The following is an 18545-nucleotide window of genomic DNA, read 5'->3' on the forward strand; positions in this document are numbered from 1 at the left end:
AGCCCACAGACACAGAGGGGCTAGGTACCACACACAGCTTGGACGTGGTACGAATCTATGGATGCCAGACTCCGGAGGGAAGATGACCCTCACCGCATTCTAACACCGCCTCAAAGGCCATGCAGTCCATTTAAAAAATTTCATTTAAAAGCTGATTGTTTAACTGTTAGCTCTTGTTAAAAAAAAAAAAAAATCCAGGACATACGGTATGCATTCTTTTGGTGCCTTTTCTTCCCCCATTTATATAAATATGAAACATTTTAATACTTTTTCAGATGAACATCATTTCTTGGTTTATGACTTTATTAAAAATATTAAAAATGAAAACCTTGAATTACTTGTCTTTGGTTCATTTTTCAATCCTGAATTGATTTTTCTATGTAATTTGAAGCACATTTAGCGCATTCATTCCAGTCCTTGATCGGGGAATAGTGTCCCTCATCATTCATCTATTATTTTATCTCATATCTGTCGTTCATGTTTGCACCCACTTTTGGTTTAGTTTTTAGGAGATTTTAATTTGTCCTAAACATTAATTTAGCATATCATTCATTTGCTAATATAGCTATATATTTCTGTACATTTAAATAAAAAAGAAAATATTTTAATTATTATGTAGTCACAATTTTCGGTAGATGTCAGACTCTAAATCTACTTTGAGAGGCCCAATCATAAGCATTTAAATCTCAGCTGAGGAAATAGCTTGGCCCCGCAGTCTTCATCAGGGAAGGTTTACAATAGGATGGCTGCAAGGAAGCAGCTTTTAAAATCTATTAAAACAGTGAAGAGACAGCTATGAATAATGTTAAGTGAATCTCTTGATCATCTATTCTATAAGCTAAAATCAGGGTTATGCGACTGTATTTATATAGGTTGCCTGGAGACAAGTCAGCCTTAATCCATTTTTGTTATTTATGGGATAGAGTGCTCTGACTCATCTTTATTTTCATTTGTATAAATCTCCTTTGGCTTCTGCCTCATCAGATAGGGTCAAGGAAGAGAACCGTTCCTCATTTTTTCTGAACAAAAGTTGACCTTGAAAAGAAAGAACGGGTATCCCGTATTAGTCATGAGAGCAATCAGCTCCCCGATTTGGATTACATAAAATTATTAGGGGTGGCATGTGTAGTGAAGGAATTCTTCCTGAGCCACTCTGACTCATTTAATACAATATGCTGTGTTTTTTCCTGCTTCCTGTTAGTCTCCGTGGTCCTTCCCTTCTGTCATGTCGATATACCTTGGGAACAGTGCCTTCTTGGAAACTCCTAAGAGTGACTCTCGAGCGCCTTCTTGAACAAGGGACATGTTCATGGGATGATCAAGCTTTTGGGTGTTTATTGAAGAGCCTACATCAATGAGTGCCTTCTGCTCCTGAGTTTCTGGACTCCTTTGTACTGTGTCCTGGTTCTAGGGGACCTCCACTTTTTCCAAATCTTTTCCATTTTTTTCCAGGTACGAATTCTTCCTCTCCCTCCCCGAAGCTCAATATTTGTGGTCTAGTCAGGTCCTACTGCCTGCTGGACATTTAAATAAAATCTCAACTCTCTGACTAAACTTAAAATTCCAAGCAGCAGATACCAAGTCTTGTACATACTTGTGTTTCCCGTGATGTTTTACCTGATAGTCAGTATCCAATCAGTGTGTGTTGCATCAATGAGTAAATATTCTACCTTTTTTCCTAAAACTTTTTTCAAGAAACTCTAGTCTCTTAGCTACCAGGCACTGTTGCTGGATGCTGGGAAATTATGTGAAAGACACAACCCCAGTTTGGAGGAAAACAGTCTGATGGAGGATTCAAGCAAGTAAAGGCATAGTTACCACGGGGGAACTGCGGGGCTGCGATCTTCAGCTGTGTTAGAGATAAACAAAGTGTTTCATGGGATCATGGAGGATAAGCTACTAAACCAATTGTTGATAAGGGCAAAAGAGCCTCAGGGAGAGCTTTCCGGAGCAGGTGACACCTAGGTGAGGCTGGAGAGAGGGGAACACGTAGCCCAGGATAGAAAGAGGACATACAGGCAGGGTTGACAAGATAAGGGACCTGTAGCCCAGGCTGGAGGCGGAAGCTGAGGAAAGACCATGAAAGGCTGCCTGTGTCATGACGGGACCCTTGCATTTATCTTAAAGCTCATTACAGTCAGTGAAGCGTTGAAGAAAAATGTTAGAAAAATTGCATTGGCCAAAGGGAGCAGAGTAATTTGGAGGGTGAAGGGCTTGGAAGCATGGAAATGAGTTTGGAGGCTATTGCAGCAATCCAGATGAGATTGGAGGAAGGTGTAAATTCAGAAGAGTGGGTGAGGAGAGGCAGGGACCGCGATCAAAGGGACAGGATTTGGAGGAGCAGGTGAATGGTGATGTAATCCTCTGTATTACTCTCTGACGGCAGCCGTAAAAAATTGCTACAAACTGTGTGGCCGAAAAGAACACAAATTTATCATCTTACAGTTCTAGAGGTCAGCGGTCTAAAATGGTTCTCAGTGGGCTCAAGGGGTTGACTGAACGGTGTTCCTCCTGGAAGCTCTAGGGGACAATCTATTTCCTTGCCTTTTCCAGCTTCTAGAAGCTTCTGTGTTCCTTGGTGCATGGCCCCTTACTCTATTTCCAGCAACGGCACATGTTTCTCCTCTCTGATCTCTGTTCCATCATGCAATTCCTTCTTCTCCCACCCGGACCCTCCTGCTGTGCATGCAGAATCTGGGGTGTCTGTGAGTCAACCCAGCAAAGAATCTTCCAGGTGTTTGGGTCCCCTCACCTGGTAGGGAAGGCCCCAGTCTCTATAGGACACACAGCCCACACCGAGACTCATTTTCTTTATTTGTAAAACAGCAATAGTAAGGGTACCTACTTCATAATGTGCTTTTGGGGATTCAGTGAGACAGTGTAGGTAAAATGTTCCTGCCTTTGGCAGCGCTCAGTAAGTGATGGTTATTCCTACTATTATTATGTGATGACTAACCTCACCTCCGTAGTGCTTGGCGCAGTGCTGGGTATGGGGGTAGGTGTTGCCCCTGTACAAGGTTAAAGACAAGCGTGTCACATAACCCTTATATGAAGAGTTTAAAGACTTGTTAGAGCGACAAGAATGCTCCCTGGGTAAAAGGAAAGTAAATTAACAGAAACATTTATTTTCCCATATGACCGAGCCTGTGAAGGTATTTGACAAGACACCTCCCTGCCTTTCCCCCACTAAATTTCTTGCACACAGGTGTAACCAACAGAGAAAGTTGCCTGGCTGAGGGTAACACACACATTTAATGAATCATATAAAACAGATTATCTCCATTTCGTTTTCTTGTTGATTTCTACTTCTCTTGTTCCCAGTTATAGGAGCTACATGTTAACTTACAAAGTGAACAGAACATGCAACTTTATGAATATTCATTCAATCTCGAACAGAGATCATGTATTTTATCTCATGGCCACCAGCGATGTATCTGGTAACGCACAAATCAAAAGTTCTGTCGATTTCAATTCAGGAGAGGAAGCCTCTTTGTAGGATGATGTGGTGCCTACAAAACCTAGGCAGTCTGGATCTGAGTTCAAATCCTGCCTTCACTACTTCCCAGTGTGTGAATTTAGACACAGCCACCAATCCCTTCCATTCATTGGTATCCGCATCTGTAATATGGTGGTGACAATATTAGTACCTCTTGTGGGGTTGTCTTCTAGCAGTGCTCAATAAATGCCAGTTACCATTAGACCAGGTCTTTCCCCACATAGACTTTAACAGCTTAGTGGGTATTTATTGAGCACCTATTGTATGCTGGGCACAATTCTGTAAACATCTTACTTAACAGCCAAGTGAGATACTTTCCTTCATTTTCATCAGCTGAGAGAGATACTATACTTTCTTTCCTTCCTTCCTTCCTTCCTTCCTTCCTTCCTTCCTTCCTTCCTTCCTTCCTTCCCTCCTTCCTTCCTTCATTCCTTCCTTCCTCTTTCCTTCCTCCCTCCCTCTTTGATTTTTAAAATCAATAATTAAAAAAACACCCTAAATCCTAATTTCTTTGCCAGTTTAACACTTGGATTCTTTTCTGTTCTGAGTATTTAGGTTTATGCCCTTGAAATCTATTATTTATAGGCAGATCCTATCAATAGATGAGAATCAGAGAAAAATCTTGTAAATACAGTTGAGCAAAAATAACGTGGGGGTGAAAACAGTTATTTACTACAGCATATTTCATATTAAAATAGCTGGCAGACAGCTTATTATTTTCTTGGCAAACTGCTAAGGCTCCAGAAAAGGATTAGAAAGTCCTCTTCCCTAATGTCATTTGTCTCAAATACTAATTGTCAGAATACTCAGAAACCTCCTGTGCTTGCCAAGGCTTAAAAAAAAATTTTTTTTTTATAATCAGAGAAAAATACTGTAATGTGCACGTCTGAATGCAAATTGCCTCCTGCTTAATTACATTATGGGTGTAAATTACCCCCCAATGCCAAACATGTCTGACCTGGATTCCAGAGCTCTGTGTTGCAATTATGTCTTCCTGTGCTTCTTGAAATTTTACGGTGGCAACAAATGTATCATAGCAATAATTACGAAACCACTTGCAATATACTGCTTAATTTAAAGTCTAGTTTCATGATTCTATATTTGAAATATGATATTCAGGTCTGTCAAACTTTCATCAGCACCTAAATCTAAATGGTTTTCTTAACCTCAGGCATAAGAAGTGGCAAAGTTGTCACTTGCAAAGACTAAGGCTCTGGGGATCAGTGACAGGATAGCATTGACAGGTCAGATGGCCTTGGACTTCCCTTGTCTTCACTTTGTTCATCTGTCCAAGAGGGGTTCATATCTTTACTACCTAAAAAGAGAGTATTTTTTTCAAAGTCTAAATGAGATCTTGCATTAGTTAGGTGAAAAGGCTAAACTGAGGTGTAATAAGAGAGCCAAGAACAGAGTGATTATAAGAACAAAGAAGGTTATTCTTTTTTTCTGTCCTGCTCCTGGAAGGTAGATGGCCCCTGCTCTTCTCCACAGAAGTCACTTTGGGGAGTTCTAAGTTTCTTGCAAATTTTTCTTTGCTGCGTGCTGAAGTCCTCATCTGCACGGTTGGAGTTGGGTTTCGGGCAAATCCATCTTCTAATTCACAGGAAGAGGAAAAAGTGACGAGCCTCGGGGAGACACAGATCCCTCCTGCTTACACACTGCTGACAGGAGCAAAGTCACACAGATCAAGCAGCTGCCAGGGTCGCTGGCAAGCGTGGTCTCTGGCTGGGTACCCAAGGTTCAGCTGCAACGCTATGATTGTAGAAGGAGGAGAGATTTTGGTGGATAAATAACACCCTCTGCTACAGATGTGACTGTTAATGTGCTCCTAGGGTGAAAGTAAACTAGTGCTGCGGTCTTGAACTTCTGTGAGCTAGCTCTGTACACACCTTGTTTTGTTATCTCAACAGCCCTGCAAGGTAGATATTATCCCACACAAGGAAACAGTTTCTCAGATGTTTCACTATTTAGCCAATTTCAAAGGGCTTATTAGCAGCAGAGCTGGGACTGGAAATACATCCATCTGATGCTAAAGCAAGTCACTTTCCATCACACCGTGGTTCCACAAGTGAGATTTTAATGAACTGGTGGGCCAGAGGGCACCATGCTTAGAATTCTCATAGCATGGGCATTCTGTACTCCCTGAATGTTTCATCCACGACTCAACTCCTGTTCAGATTCTGTCCACTGGGCCACAGCTCAGTCCTTGTGAAGACTTTGCTACCTCCTCTCTTCTCTTCTCCAGGTTCCTCCAGCGCTCCAGGTGGTACTGCAGGATTTATTGGTCATCCTGCCTCCTATTGTTTTATATTGCACGTGTGGATAAATCTTGTTCCCGCAGTGGAACTTTTAGCTTTAAAAGTCAAAGACTCTTCCTCTTCCTCTTCCTCTTCCCCTTCCCCTTCCTCTTCTTCCTCTTCCCCTTCCCCTTCCTCTTCTTCTTCTTCCCCTTCCTCTTCTTCTTCTTCCCCTTCCCCTTCCCCTTCTTCTTCTTCCCCTTCCCCTTCTTCTTCTTCCTCTTCCTCTCCTTCTCCTCCTCCTCCTCCTCCTCCTCCTTCTTCTTCTTCTTCTTCTTCTTCTTCTTCTTCTTCCCCTGCTCCTGCTCCCTCTTCCCCCAACTCCTCCCGCTCCTCCTCCCCCTCCTCTTCCTTCTTTCTTTATTGAAGTCTAGTTAGTTTACAATGTTGTGTCAATGTCTGGTGTACAGCATAATGTTTCAGTCATCCATATACACACACATGTTCCTTTTCATATTCTTTTTCATCACAGGTTACTACAAGCTATTGAATATAGTTCCCTGTGCTCTACAATAGAAACTTCTTATTTATCTATTTTATATATGGTTGTTAGTATCTGCAAATCTCAAACTCCCAATTTATCCCTTCCTAATCCCTTCCCCCCTCTGGTAACCATAAGTTTGTTTTCTATGTCTATGAGTCTGTTTTTGTTTTGTAAATAAATTCATTTGTCTTTTTTTTTTTTAGAGTCCACATATGAGTGATATCATATGGTATTTTTCTTTCTCTTTCTGGCTTACTTCACTTAGAATGACAATCTCCAGGTCCATCCATGTTGCTGCAAATGGCATTATTTTCTTCTTTTTTATGGCCGAGTAGTATTCCATTGTGTACATACACCGCAGCTTCTTTATCTAGTCATCTTTTGATGCACACTTAAGTTGTTTCCATGAAAGCTGCTTTAAAAATTTTTTTTAAATTGAAGTGCAGTTGATTTACAATGTTAGTTTGCTTGCTTCTGAGCTTCACCTAAAGTCACTCATAATATCTACTTTCAGTGAATTTGCATAAAGGGGGAGAAAATGGAAGAAAAGCCCTTTGGTGATGATGCATGTTGGAGAGAGTTGTCTGGAGCTGGAAACTCTAATTTCAGAGGAGGGGATGCCTTACAAACCAGTAGGGTTTTTCTCTCTTTCTTTTTGCCCCTCCCAGGAATCTGCTTCCTTCCTGGATGGCAAGAACAGTTGCAGTGGGTCTGAAGAGGCCTTGCCTCTGAAATCAAAGTGCAGCATTCACCATCTTGGCTTGAATTCCTTCTTGGCTTCTAACTCAGTTATTTCAGAAAGGTGTGCGTGGGTTCTTGTTAGACAGGTAGTAAAAATAGCAACTGTGTCACATGTCATTTCTTTTTGTCATTTTTAAAATTAAGCATTTATATCACATTCTATATTTCCAAAGTGATTTGGAAGCGCTGAGATTTCTTGTCAGCGACAACGCTTTTGTGAGCCGTATTTGTGAGAGTGTTTTAACTCTACTTTGGGAGAGTGAGGCTGGGAATGATTAAACAGTGTTTTGAAGTGTTAGTGAAGAAGAGGTTGGAATCCATTCCCAGACCCCATTTTCCCTTAGCCCCTGATTTGTTGTGATCCATCCCACCGATGGAGCAAATTGGTAGAGCCTGAACTTGAGATGTTCTGTGAGTGATTAATTGGATCGAGGCATAATTGCAACGCAGTGATTTTTAAGTATTTGGAAATTAGCTTGCTCCAAAAAACCTTACCAAGGGGAGAATCCACATTGAGTTAAAATGAGGTATTTTCTTAAGTGGGTGAATCAAAGGCTACTAAAAATGCAGGAAAACCTCTTGGGGTCATGCTGAAACACTCATTAAAAATTGCAATGTAGAAAAGACATGCCCAGAAATACTAATACTTTTCTTTTCAAAAAGTTCCAGAAATATTGTGAGTCGTTCGTTACGTATCCCAATTACTTTCCACACAGTTCATGATAATAATTCTGTCATGAGAGAAATACTTTCTTTAGTGTACTGCTCCTCTGGTTCCATCTTTGGCATTTGTTTACCATATTCTGGGCTAACCTGTAGTTCACACAATTAAAAATTTCCTCAATTCTTCCAGTGCCCTAGGCTCTTTCGTTGCCAGGTACTAATATTAGGTCACTGAAATAAAAAAGAATCATCTCATCAGTCCATGACTGCTGGGAAGTTGAGCCACATTTTTGCTCAAGTCAGTCCTTACATGATTTTTATCAATTTCATCTTCATAAACTGCCTCACAGGGATGTGTTCATTCATTCATTCATCGAACTAGCCAGTTGCCGTTCCTTGGGGTTCAACAAGGGCTGTGTTGCGCTTGGAGCTGTGAGCTTTCCCCACGAGCCTCAGGGCGGAGAGCTAGAAACGTGGTCAGCTTGGCTCTGGGTATTGTCAGCCGAGTTTCTGATGATAAATGAAGGCTTGTCGCAGAGTGTAAAAGTGACCCCATACAGAGCCCTTCTACAGCTCAAAGCAACTGTTACCCCTTTTCACTTACAGTGTGCTAGACTCTGTGGTCTTCCTTGGAAAATCAGAAACAAATTAGACCAGGCTTGTGTCTGGAGAAGCCGCAGTGGAGACAGACACTGGGATAATGGCACGGGGTGGGGGGGCACACTCTGTGGCCCGGAGCAGAAGGTCAATGGTATTATGTACATTTATGTGCATTAGCTTTCAGCCTCCAAATGACACTCTAAGGTCAGGATTGTTCTTATTTCAGAGATTTAAAAAAAATGTGGTTCCAAGGAATGCATGATAGCTAGTAAACCAAAGAGCTGGAATTGCAAAACATGTTTTTTAGCAACCATTTTTCATGCGGATTTCTCCGGTCCCCCCAGTCTGGGTAATGCCATAGTACCTCATCAGAAAAGACAGAAATAAAATAGAGGTGATATTTTCCTGGTGTCTTCCTCTGTGGCTGGAGCCTCAGCCTCTTGCTAAGTCCTTCTGTCTGAATCAAGTGATGTGATCAAATGTGGGAGGATGTGATGGGGAGGGGTGGAGGAGATGCTGGGCTGGGAAGATGTGTGTGGGGATTTTACAGACTTTGTGAACTACCACCATCACTTGTTCCTTTATTGGAGGCACATCCTTTCCTCTCTTGATGAGGTCATTTGGCCTTTTCACTTCTACGGTCTCTGTGCTCAGGTAGGTGGGTGGAAAAGGTGATACACTCAGGTGTAATCTGCCCCCACCCCACGTTGCTTTGCACCCTCAGTTTTGTTGTGCAGATCTGGAGATGCAGTTTTTATCTGCTGCTTCTCTTGTTCTAGGGTGACGCCATTTGCCTCAAGGTCACTAGGCTGGGGGCTCACGTGAGTGTTCCTGGACCACAGTAAGCCTCATGATGGTTGCAGGACGTGTAACCAGGGGTTAGGAATTGAGGGAGGAGAATGAGTGCATCAAAGTAGAAACAATGTATACCTCTAGCTGGATGAACTTGCATTTATAAAGGACACAGCTTACATTCTAGAACGCACTTTACTAGTTCAAAACCTACTTTTATTGGCTTAAGACTGTGAACTAAAGACACTAAGTTGTAATAGAGTTTTTACAACTTTACAGATACCTGGATGGACCCTTCATACTTGATCTTGACCTTCAGCTGCTTACGGCCCCTCTAGGATGACCTTCTGGCCAGTAATACTGAAATATCTGAAACCGAATGCTCCTTTATTTGTTAATGTCACCGTTACTTCCTCAAGCGCCCTTGCTTAAAATCTGAGGGTCACACTGGATGCTTCGCTTCCTGTTTTTTCTAATATAAAAATCTGTGGTCTAGTCCTGTCTTACTAGAGGCCGGATTTCTTCTGGGACCTCACTGAAGACATATCTGTCAGTTAATAAACCCTTCGTCAGCATCCAGGCAGACGTGGGACCAGCGCACTGGGCGTAAGGCAGGGCAGCCCACAACATCTGTGCCAACAAGGGCAGCGAGTGACCCGCCACATTCTAGTCTCCTCACGGGAAGGAGAGCCTGAATTATTGACTTCCTGACTTTCTATTATATTTTCTGAATTTGTTGTTTACTGGGGGAAAAAATCAACAAAACAACCAAACTCCTCTTGATCTTAGCTTGGCTTCTTTTATCTACGTCTTTGGTCACCGTAGATCCTAGTTGCTAGACATAAAAAACATTGAGCAAAAAGGCTGTGGTTAGCTTCATCTTGCTTATGCCCCAAATCAGAGGTTCTTGGCACTAGGAAAAAAAAAAAAAAACAAAACAGATTCAAAGTAATCTGATTGCAGTTTATATACAAGGGAATGGAAAATTTAAATGATGTGTTCAAGGTTACTCCCTGGAAAACAGGTAAACATCCAAATACTTGTCTTCTAATTCCAGAGGTGGGCTTTATTTTACACATCCCTTTATTTTAATCTTTTAAGTTGTAGTGAAGGGAGCACAAAGTGTAGAATGTGACTGAGGAGGGCCTGCATGTGTGTGGGGGGCAAAAGCCAGGAAGAAGGTATTAAGTGTTTGGAATTATGTTCATCAACTAAGACGTTCATCTATAGCACGTGTAAGTACAGCCTCCAACACCAGTTGGCTCAAAAAAAGGAAAAGAGCCAGGTTTTCTCCGTTTTCTTTTTGCAGTAAATGCCAGCTACACAGTAACTCCTCCCACCGTCAACTGTCTATAGGAGCAGCTCCGTGCCGGGCACTGGGCTGAGATCTGGAGATGCAGACCTGAGTAAGATTTAGCCCCAGCCCGAGGGAGTTCAAAGTCTATTCCACATTCTCCTGAGTCAGACTCATTAAGGAAAGACAAATCTGAATTTGTTAAAAAAAAAAAAAAGCCTGATTTATTGAACAGAATAATGAAAACTGAGAGCTGGAGGGAAGCTTCGTATGTTTTATTGGGACCAACCCTGCAAGTTCAGAGACGAGGAAATGGGGCAGAGCGAAGTTCTGGTCTTCCAAAACTTGCTTTGCTTCTTGGTGTTTGAGCCCAAACTAGAATCCAGATTTCTCGATTCCCAGCCGCTCCTCTTCCACCCTGTTCTGTTTGCCTTAAATTCAGCTGAGAAAGTGGCTGAAATAGTTGTTCTTAGAAACCAAGAAGCACGTGGGAAAGTTAAATAAAAAAAACCCTATGCCTGGGCCCTGGAGGCCGAGTCGAGTGTGGCCATGGACACAGTTTTTATTTTATTTAAAAAAAATTCACCAAGAAATTCTAGTGTGCAGCATATATGAAGAACAATTGTACCAGGAGTTGTAAAGTATATAAAGATGGCTAAAACATCTCTTGACCTTTAGTGGCTCCATTCTAATTGGAGGAGGGTGATGCCCTTGACATAGACTGTCGACACCATGATTTTAAATGTCTTAATGGAAATCAGGACCACCTGTGTTTGAATCGTCTAGTTTATTCTGTTGGGTTGAAACTTTTAATTTAATTGCTAATTATTTCTTAAATTTGAGTTGAATCTTACTTATATGCCTATATTGTGTCTCAATTTTAACAGTAGACTCAATTACATTTCAAGGATAAAATTTTTCTGTTTTCCAAATGGATTTATGTTCTTTGATTTCATCGTAATGTTGGAAAGTTGGATGGCTCAGGCTGAAAATAGTCTTATAAACAAGCGAACACACAAAACCCAGTGTCTCCAAACTGTGAGACCAAACCCAAAATGTAATTGATAACGAACACCTTTGAACCTTATCTGCTTGTCCCACCCCCGTTTAGGTAATTATTTACCCATTCATTGGTTCTTTCTTCCTTGCAGATAGAGCGTGATTTGGGGTTTGGGGTTTGGGGTTTGGGGTTTGAGATAAGGGATTACTTGCTTCATTGTAAGACTGTGTATATATGCTATTTATACATAAGGGGTGGTCAACAACTTGACTTTTCTATTCACAAGCTTCCTCTTTATTGCCTAATTTCATTTTTTTTTTAAATGAAGGTACTGAGGATTGAACCCAGGACCTGGCACATGTTAAGCATGCGCTCCACCACTGAGCTGTACCCAACCTCCCATTTATCCCCTAATTTCAGACTGTAACCAGCTGCCTTCTGTCTTTTCATTACACTTCTATAGTTTACATAATTTTATTGATCTGCCACTTAAGGAAAGCCAGGGCTAAAAAACTTCCTTACGAACAGTTGTAATTTAGGAAAAAAAAATCTATGAGATATGTAAGCATTTGCAGTGCTGATTTCATTCGTTTCTAGGTTAACTGCACATCTCAAAATTAAATCTGGTTGACTTTTTGAGGCAAAGCAGCCTGTGGGCTCAGTGGCAGGTCTACGCTACTCGGAGTTCTGTGACTTAGCAACTCAGTGTGTGGTTTGCTGTCCGCAAATGGCGTGGTTTGTGACGTCAAGAGCAGTTCCTTACTCAGAAGCAGCTCTGACTGGCTCATTGATCATGCCTGAAATTACACCAGGGAAGAGTCTTTACTTTAGGTCTTCAAAAGTCTGTTGCTAGAAAAAAAGACTTCAGTTAGCTTTGGCATCTTACTAATAGAAAATGTTATTAAAGGAAAATAATGGGGGTTTGCAATGATGTAAAATAACTGAATGAAACACTGGTGAGCGATATGCTGCTTTCTCAGTGCTATGATGTCAGTAACTACTGGTTTCCTAGAGTTAAGAATACATTGGCTGGATAAGAAAGAGACGAGAGAAGACTTGGGAGCCTGGCAATAGGATTGAAGCACTAAAAACCTGGAATCTTCTGACAGGTGCTGCAATAAATATTGAGTCAATTTCAAGACGGAACTAATTTTTAAAATTACTTTAAAAATTATTTTAAAACATTAATGTGGGATCTCCCCATAATAATTCTTTCCAAATGCACAACTATTTACAATTTACAAATACCTCATTATTTGATTTGGTCCTTTTACCATCTCTGCAGGATGAATATTCCTGTTTCATAGCTAAAGAGACGAAACCTCAGAGACCACGAGTGACTTATCGCGTGATAAACCTAAGACCGCGGCCTCCTAAGCTGGGGCAGCGCTCTTCTCACCCGGCTGCACTCTGGGCTGCATGCTAAGCTCGCTGTAGTCCGCATTAGGTCTGTGGACAGGGGCTAGGCTGACTCCTAACTGGTTTCTCCAAGCATTGACAGCAGCAGAGCTCAGTCTTGGCTGCACAATAAAATCCCTGAGGCCCACGCCTCTCTTTCTGAGATTCTGATTTAATTTGTCTGAGGTTTGGCCTGGGCATCAACATAATTAAAAAAAATCTTTCTGGGTGATTTTGATGTGTGTCCAAGGTGTAGAAAGTCTAGTCTGTAGTAATGGCTGTCAGTATGCTGGGGGTGGGGATGGCGTGCGGCAGGTGCCAGTGGGCGTGCGTGTGTGTGTGTCCTCACACCCACCAGAATAATCCCCTGCAGGATTTTCAAGTACTCTAAACAAGCCTTTCTTCCCTGTGTGTGTCAAAGAGATCTTTGTTAGGATGTGGTAGGGAAAGGAGTGGTGGGAGTGTGTGATGGAGATTTGCATTAAAAGATAAATCTAGATGGTTTTGTTAACCGTGTGGCTTCTGCATCATAAAAATACTTCTCAGCTTCTAGGAACATGAGTAGCCGATGACTAATCGCCAGGCAGACTGAGATTGTTCACACGGCCCTGATGCTCAAAGCAAGTAGAGTTGTGCATCCTAAGAGCTGAGGAAGTGAGGCTGCAGAGAGGAAAGCCGACCTTGGTCAGGGCAGAAGGAGCAGCAGAGTGAACCCTGTGGGAGGGACTCGATCTACTGCTCTTCAAGGACAGACCTTCAGGAGCTTAGGAAAGGCTATCGTTGTCAAGTCACTGTGGTCGCCAAAGGATTGTCTAGTTCAGTCATTCGCACAGTATTTATTAACATGTCCGATATGTGCCAGGTGCCCAGCCAGACACTGAAGACGACCTGGTGAGTAGAGTAGATGGGTGTTAGCTTGTGATTCCAGAAAGCTCAAATGTCTCCTGGAGACAACACTGCGGAGGGCACGTGAGTGCTTCCAGCTGGCTCATAGTGTCTTGGCATCTGTAGAGGGAGGTTCAAGGTGGAGGATGGCAGGTTAGAGTCCAAAGAGCTAGTGACTATGTGAGCAGAACACAACCAGTGACAGGGGCACCAGCAGCCTGGAACGAGAGGCAGGGGGACGGAATTGCAATGCCTGGCCAGGAGAACCTTTCTGTGGCTGGCTTGGCCACTTTGCTCCTTGCTCAGCGTGAAAAGAGATGGACTTCAACGTGCAGAGAGTTCCCTCTAGTGGGCAGATGGCATTATTGCATCCAAAGCGGCAGGAGCAGCCCTATTACCAGCTGGACGTTCAGCTTGGCTTTCTTAACACATCCTGCGGTGTCTGTGCACACCTGGTGCATAGTAAGTGCTCTGGTCAAGATGTTCTCGTCAAAATCTGGATAAAGACGCTTATTGCAGCATTGTTTAGAATTTATTTTAAAATGACAATGATAAACGTATTCAAACATAGAGGTAAGTAAATCGTGTTATCTCCATGGCAGAGCCAGTTAGACTGTCAGTAAAATTATGCTCTCAGGAATTTTCAAGTTCACTGTGAAAGATTTATCCTATTATGGTGAATTTTTAAAAAGGAAGCTGTTTAGAATTTGATCTAATCTGTGCAAAATAGGTACAGAAAAGAGTACTGGGAGGAAATACTGAAAAATGTTAATGGTAGATATGTAATTTCTGGTAGCTCTATTTTTTATTCTCGATAATGAGAATTTATTACTTCCACAGACAGAAAAATAGCTAAATTCCATGAGATAATCATTCTGCTTCCATTTTTTTTTCAAGCTTTCAAAATTCCCTGTTGCTGCATGGATGAAAAATAAATTGCTTTGTTTGGCAAATTAGACCAGGCTCGATAACTAGCATTTAGCTTCACCTTTCTGCAATCTTTTCTTTTTTCCCACATCCCATATTTCAGCCACATTAAACTTCCAAATACAGCTTGTTTTTTTTTAAATTATTTAAAAAAAAGCATCTACTCAGTTGTACAAAACCTGAAAAACTCTGCAAAGTGTTGAAAAAAGCAGCCCTCAGGATAGCCACTATCCATATTTGTCAATTTCCTTTCTTCATATATATATATATATATATATATATATATAAAAACTTATTTGTATATTTATATTCACATATATTTTATAGAAATCAATTTGACATCTGAACTCAAAGGTAGTCCATACATTAACATGCCCAGACTGGACCCAAATGCGATTCTCCTTCACTCTTCTCAGTTTAGTAAATTGAGTATCTCCATTGACTAAGTTGCTCCTGATAGAAACATGGAAGGGACACCTGACATCTTTACTTCTGGCAGTGGGTTAAACTGGGTCCCCCACAAAGACATTCATAGCTTTTTTTTTTTTTAACTGATGTAATCAAGTTGAGATAAGGTCATCATGGGTTAGGGTGGCCCTAAATCCAATAACTGGTGTCTTTACGAGGGAAAAGAGAGGGAGCTTTGGACAGAGGCACAGAAGAGACACATAGGGAAGAAAGCCGTGTGGAAATAGAGGCGGAGAATGGGGTGATGCGTCTCCAAACCGAGGAATGCCAAGGACTGCTGGGAGCCATCAGAAGCTGAGAGCAGAGAGTCTTCCTTTGAACCTTTGGAGAAAGCGCAGCGCTACTGACACCTTGATTTTGCACTTCTAGCCTCCGGAACAGTGAAAGAAGAAATTTCTGCAGGTGTTTGAAGCCACCAGGTTTGCTGTTACAGCAGCCATCAGAAACGAATACCCTTCTCTTCCTTCCATGGAACCAAACAGGGCAGGTTTAGTTCTCTCCATTTGTACACCATCCCCTGGTCCCAGCCCCCATCTCGTCTGTCTCTTTTACATCACGGCAATCACCTCATAATGACCCTTGGCTCCCGTCCCACCCCTGACAGCAGCCCCAGTGAGCTTTTAACATCGCACGTGGTCACAATGTCTTTCCCACACCAGGGCTTTCTAATGGCTTCCTTGTTTCACCCAGAAGGACACGAGACTCCCGTAAGACCCCAGGTGCTTCTCCCCCGCTCTCTCCCCAGTTGCACTGACCGCTGATCTCCATGCTTCTCATCATCCGTCAACCACGTGGAACCTCCTTCAGTTCTTCAGTTGCCTTCATCCCCTGCCCGCCTCAGGACCTTCACACATGCTGTTCCCTTCCTCTGATCCTTCCTGGTTAACTCCTAACCCTGCTCATCCCTCATGTCACCGAGATCCCTGCCATGGTCTCCATGGCACTCAGCACTCGTCCTCCATGGCCTCCCCTCAATTTGTGTTACGCCTTCATTTTTGTGCCAGTTGGTTTATTGACCATCTCCCTACTGCCTTAGCATCCTCGTTCTTTATTTCCATTGCACGTTCAGCAGCACAGCTCCTGACATGGAACAGATGCTCTATACTTGAATTATTAAATGAAATATATTCCCCCTGGCTATGCCTCGGGTTTACTGAGAAGGGCCCCTGAGAGATAAGGCTTCAACCCACCTGCTCTCAAGGTTGAGATGCACTTGACTGTGAGCAAGAACAGAGCAGGTCAAGTCTGACCCTTCAGAGGGGGTCACTGGCGCAGAGTGAGGGCTTTGGCATCGACTGTACTTGGATTTGAATCCCACTCTGCTGTCCTCAAGTGACCAAGGGCACGTCGTTCTTGTCGACTAAAAAAAAAATGTACAGCCTCAAAGCTGAGAGTTACGTTTCATTCAGGGGGCTTTCTGAGGACTTTAAGCCTGGGAGGCGGCCTCTCAGATCACTCTAAGAGACTGCTCTGAAGAGCAGAGGAGCCAGGATGTGTAGGAGTTTTTGCAACAAAGACCAGGTAGTCGGGACATCAAAAGATTACCGTTAATTAAAGAAAACCAGATATCGCAAGTTAAGGAACTTAGCGCTTTTCTATGTATGGGAACATACAAGAATCTGGGCTCGTTGAAATCATTCCTTTGATGTGCATGTTAGCTCTCTAGGGCCAGTGTCCTGTTCTTTCCCATCCTGAATCTCCTCAGGGGGCACCGTTGGGGGTGGCGGGCATCCTGTATCCATCCTGAGTTCCGTCAGGGCTCACTGGTGGGGCGGCTGCCATGTGACGGCTTGATGGTCACAACATCCTTTGTTTACTGATATGGCAGGTGATTTTTTTCGTTCGCGTAACCCTCACTGGTAAACTGGGGGCGGAGTAAGTGACGGAGTGAGTGCTCGCACTAAGTACTCAATAGAGCGAAGCTGCTTTTATCCTCTTCATCATCATCAACACCCTCATCACTAGGACGGTGCTGTCGGAAAGGTCCCATGGTGGTCCCTTGTGATAAGTAAGGGTATGGGGTGCCTACCTGAACCGTTCCTGATGATGTCACACCATTGGACACAGAGCTTTGTCCCACCCACCTGCCCAGCGCAGAGACAGTCACTGCACTGAGGTTCTCCTGACTCTTCCCAGTCTTGGGCTGCAGACCAAGCCGACACACATGAGAGAGGGAACCCGGGTGAGACGCTGGTGATGGGAAAAAGTGGGCTTCTGGGAAGAGGTGGACAGGGCAGGGGTGAGGTGGAGCCCAGATGAGGAGAAATTAAATCTAGCATGAATCTCTGTAAGAATTTCCTGCCGAAGGAGGAGCCACGCAAAGGATGGTTCCCAGAATGACACTCTGGGTTAATTGCCTGGAGAAACAAACGAGGGGACCCGCAATGAATAAAAGGCAGCTCCCAGGCAGGCATCCGCGTTTCACTTCCTTCCTTTTCACATCTCATGTTTGCATTTAAAGCTCCCATTCCAGAGACTCATAAAACAACAGTCTCCACCAGTAATGATTTCCTGCAGGAGCCCCCCGGAAAGCATTAAAAAATACTTCCCTTCAATAGGCTGTTCAGGGAAGGCAAAAATCAATCATTTCTAGGCAGACATTTTGCAGATGTGAATTTATATTGTCTAAATACTCCTGGTTACTAGCTGTCTCCTTTAAAAAATGGCCACATGGTAATGTTGCATTCTGTGAAGGCAGATACTGGCTGGCACTTCTGAATGGGCATCCAATGAAAGAAATGCTGTTAGTAACAGGTATCTTGCAAAGGCTTTTTAAAACCATCTCAGTTGCATCTTGCTGCCTTTGGCTGCTGCGAATAAATTCCATCATGTGAGTTACAAATGGAATACCTAATAGAATTATTTTTTTTTAAAAGACACTGACAAATTAAACCAGTACCTAATGTGGCTAGCTCTAGATCTAATTGAGACTTGACTGATGTGTCTGCAATAGGAGACGCTCTATTTCACGGATCTGGAGATTGAGATACAATCAGAAGATGAGTTTTCTAAGCATGTGGCTCTTCCATCACGTTGTGAGTTGCTTTGAATAATGAAATTCATTAGCGGCTCGCCAGTGTTCCTCAACCTGCAGCCATGGGTTGTGTTTTTCTCCATCTTTGAATGTATTACTCTAATGGTGCGCCATCTGCTCTTTCTCCCGAGAAACGGCCTCAGCTTCTGACAATGCAGATGAAAGATGAACAAAAAGCAAAGCTGTCCCTCGTGTTTCTTTTAACACCTCCCTTCCCATTTTCTCCCTTAATCCTGCCCACTCTGTGTGTCATGTGCCTTCAGCTTGAAGAAGTTCTTGTACATTACTGAGTGGAAACGCTTTCTGCAGGGTGAGGAATGAGCATTCCACGGAGGCAACTGAGAAAAGAGTTAAAAGCGTGCTTAACCTGGAGTGAAGGGATCTGAGATTCAGTCCTTAATTTAATTTAATTTAATTTAATTTTGCTAATCTATGGGTGACCTGGGCAAGTCATTTACCCTCCATA

The sequence above is a fragment of the Vicugna pacos genome, chromosome 31 (genome assembly GCF_048564905.1).
Source record: "Vicugna pacos chromosome 31, VicPac4, whole genome shotgun sequence".
NCBI lineage: Eukaryota > Metazoa > Chordata > Mammalia > Artiodactyla > Camelidae > Vicugna > Vicugna pacos.